Source organism: Otolemur garnettii, unplaced genomic scaffold, assembly GCF_000181295.1.
Source record: "Otolemur garnettii isolate 467f Iridium unplaced genomic scaffold, OtoGar3 scaffold00104, whole genome shotgun sequence".
NCBI lineage: Eukaryota > Metazoa > Chordata > Mammalia > Primates > Galagidae > Otolemur > Otolemur garnettii.
The window spans coordinates 368,477-372,475 of NW_003852499.1; positions in this window are offsets into that span (position 1 = coordinate 368,477).

Genomic DNA, 3,999 nt, shown 5'->3' on the forward strand with positions numbered 1-3,999 from the left:
GCCTCCCAAGTAGCTGGGACCACAGGCGCCTGCCACAACACCTGGCTATTTTTTGGTTGCAGCCATCATTGTTGTTTTTGGTGGGCCGGGGCTGGATTTGAACCCGCCACCATAGGTGTATATGGCTGGCACCTTAGCCACTTGAGCCACAGGTGCCAAGCCGAGATTTTTGTTGTGTTGCAATACTTCAGTATCTTTAATAATTTGTCCTAAAGTGGCTGATAAATTTCTTGTTATATCCCTATTTGCATGAGAACTTGTAAGCTCAGGAAGCTCTAAGCTATGGGAAGCAGAACATTTTTTGTAATTGGGATGGATACTTACAGTACGTGGCCCAGAAAGGCAAAGTCTATCGCCTCTCCACTTCTATAATAGTCCCTGGCCTTGAGTGGGGGTGTTGGGTAACAGGGCTCTGGCAGTGAATAATAATTCACTAGCGGGATTCAATAATTTTAAATCCTAGAGATATCAGGTAAACTTGCTATTTACCTGAAACTTGTCATGACTCTGGAGAACAAATCAAGAGAATCAGTAATGTTTTAAATAAAAAGTCATAAAAATAATTAGTCCTGTTATTATAAAAATAATAATTTCTGTTCTGTTTGAGTTGAGTTAGCAATACTCGTGCACATCTTGGCTTTCTCATTAAAGTCCTGAAAGTTTGTTTTGCTTTCATCTGATGTTATATAATCTCCAAAGCTTTCAGAAATTCATATTCAAAAGAACTTGTCAGTCCTTTCTATGACTATTCTTAGAGAAGCAAACTTTGGACTATAGTCGGTTTAAAACTACCTTTTGAGAAGAATCAAAGTAAAATAATAATTGTCTATGGATGACAAAACATCTTAGAATAATCATGGTTAAAGACACAATTGAGGCCAGGTGTGGTGGCTCATGCCTATAATCTTGGCACTCTGGGGAGCCAAGGCAAGAAGATCACTTGAGGTCAGGAGTTCAAGACCAGCCTGAGCAAGAGTGAGACCTTGTTTCTACTGAAAATAGAAAAATTAGCGAGGCATCATGGTGGGTGCCTGTAGTTCCAGCTACTTGGGAGGCTGAGGCAGGAAGATCACTTGAACCCAGAAGTTTGTGGCTAGTATGAGCTAGGCTGATGCCATAGCACTCTAACCTGGGTAACAGAGTGAGACTCTGTCTCAAAGAAAAATAAATGAATGAATAAATAAATAATAAAAACTTTCTCCCTGGGTAGAGTGCCCTGGCATCATACCTCATAGCAAGCTAAAACTCTTGACCTCAAGCGATCCTCTTCTCTCAGCCTCTCAAGTAGCTGAGACTATGGGCACCCACCATGATGCCTGGCTGTTTTTTTATATTTTTAGTAGAGACAGGGTCTCACTCTTGCTCAGGCTAGTGCTAGGATTACAGGCATGAGCCACAGAGCCCGTCTAGAAAGCTGGATTTTTCGTGGCATGTGACAATAATAACTATAGGTATTACTGATAATATATGCCAAGACATATCAATACTTCATAATACTGGAACATATATTAATAACATGTATATATAAACATAATCCAAAGAAAGTTAAACATCATTTCGTATTTATATTTCATTCATCTTTCAATGTCTCTCTTAGACTTTCAGTGGTCCTAATGTTTTAAAAAACTAATGTGAGGTCAAAAAGACTGAATTTAGAGTTTTGATTTTGGAAAGCATATCAAATATCGAGGCTTAAAATACTTCTTCCAATAAAATCACAGCCATTCATTTAGCTAAGAGTGTGTGTTTGTTAAAAGATTCTCCAGGAAAGACAGGAAGTTCCTGGTTTTTTTTTTTTTTGCAGTTTTTGGCTGGGGCTGGGTTTAAACCCACCACCTCCAGCATATGGGGCTGGTGCCCTACTCCTTTGAGTCACAGTCACTGCTTGAAAGACAGGAAGTTATATGGGTGTAAACCTTAACCCTTCTAAAGTTTAATTTTTCTAGTTAGTCAAAATCCTAATAAAAACAGCACAGGGACTATCTTAACAAAGCATAAAATCTTTGCTTCTTTGGGGCCGTTACCAAAAAGGTTAAAAAAACCTTTGAGAGTGAAATTTTTAAATTAAAAAGGAACCAGGTCATGTAATTTCATCAAGAGTGAATTAATATCTTAAGAAAACTTTGTTGTTTTAACCAAATGTAAGAGAACACTGGAAACCTTGGAGAGGAAAACAAGGACTGTGATATCATAGTTGCCAAGAGAAGGAGACATTTCAGAGAGTGGGAACTGGTCAGCAGTGCCTAGTCTGCAGAAAACAAGACTGAAATGTGTCTCTCAAGTTGAGCAACAAAGAGGTTCTTATGCGACAGCTTTTCTTAGAATTGCGTTAGGTGAGTTAGGTTTCAGGGAAAGGTGAAAATGCAAATGTTTCTTCTTTGGCACTTGGCCCTGGTCTGTTGAAAAGCTTTAGCTTAACTTCAGCTTCATCTGGTGGACTAAAGATGATGGCACATTTTTGACCATTCCTCCCATTAAGAAGTAGGGCCTCTCTCTCCTCCCCTTTAATTGGACCTGAACTTGTGACTTATTTTGACCCATAGAACATTATGGGAACTTCTGAAACTAAGTCTCTTAAGAGATCTGCTGCTTTTTCATTTGCTTCTTGGAATGCTCCCTCTCCAAGCCCAGGACCCGCCCAAGTGAGTCAGCGAAGACAATACAGGGAAGAGAACCAAGGTTTCTGCCAACAGTCCTGAGCTTTCCACTGGCAGCTTGCACCAACTAGCCATTGAAATGAGACCATTTTGGTTTTTTCACCTATTCCTGCAGCCCAGCCAGCACCATGTGAAGCAGACTTCTTTCTTTCTTTCTTTTCTTTTCTTTCTTTTTTTTTTTTTTTTTGAGACATAGTCTCACTTTGTCACCCTTGGTAGCACTATGGCATCACAGTTCACAGCAACCTCAAACTCTTGGGCTTAAGTGATTCTCTTGCCTCAGCCTCCCAAGTAGCTGGGACTACAGGTGCCCTCCACAACGCCCAGATATTTTTTGGTTGGTGTTGGCTGTCATTGATGTTTGGCAGGCCTGGGCTGGATTCAAACCCGCCAGCTCCAGTGTATGTGGCTGGTGCCCTAGCTGTTGAGCTACAGGCGCAGAGCCCAGAATTCTTCTTTGATCAACATACAAATCATAGAAAATAATAAATTGTTTTTAATTGTTTTTAATTGTTTTTATTGTTTTAATTGTTTTTAATCATCAAGTTTTTATGTAGTTTGTTAAACAGAACCATTCAGGGAGTTGAGAAGAATCTATAAATGGAAAGGTATCAGAGATTCACGATAACCAGTCAGTAAGGAGTTTTCTTGTTTTTTTCTTTAGACAGAATCTCATCCTGTTGCCCAAACTAGAGTGTCATGGCCTCAGCCTAGCTCACAACAACCTAAAATTCCTGATTTCCAGCAATCCTCTTGCCTCAGCCTCCCAAGTAGCTGGGACTACAGGCATCTGCCACCATGCCCAGCTAATTTTTTTTGTTTTTAGTAGAGATGGGTTCATGCTCTTGCTCAGTCTGGTGTCAAACTTCTGAGCTCAAGTGATCCTATCACCTTGGCCTCCCAGAGTGCTAAGATTACAGGTGTGAGCTACCACACCTGGTCTTTCACTCTCATTTTCTGTCTTTTCCTCTACACTTCTTTTTTCATTCTCTTTCTCCATGTCTCTCCCTTCTCTTCTGTTTCTTCTCCCTTAGTTTATTTTTCCTTTCACTTCTTTCTTTCCTTTTTCTCTCTGCTTTCCTATGAATTACATACCTCCATAGAGGTTTATAATTTATGTAACATAAATAAATTGCACTTACCTCTTAGGTTAGTATAGCCTAGCACATGGTAAATACTCCATAAATATTACCTATTATTACTAAATAGTTTATACTAATAGCTGATATATTAGTTTGTAGTATTTCTTTTTTTTGAGACAGAGTCTCACTTTATCACCCTTGGTAGAGTGCCGTGGCATCACACAGCTCACAGCAACCTCCAACTCCTGGGCTTAGGTGAT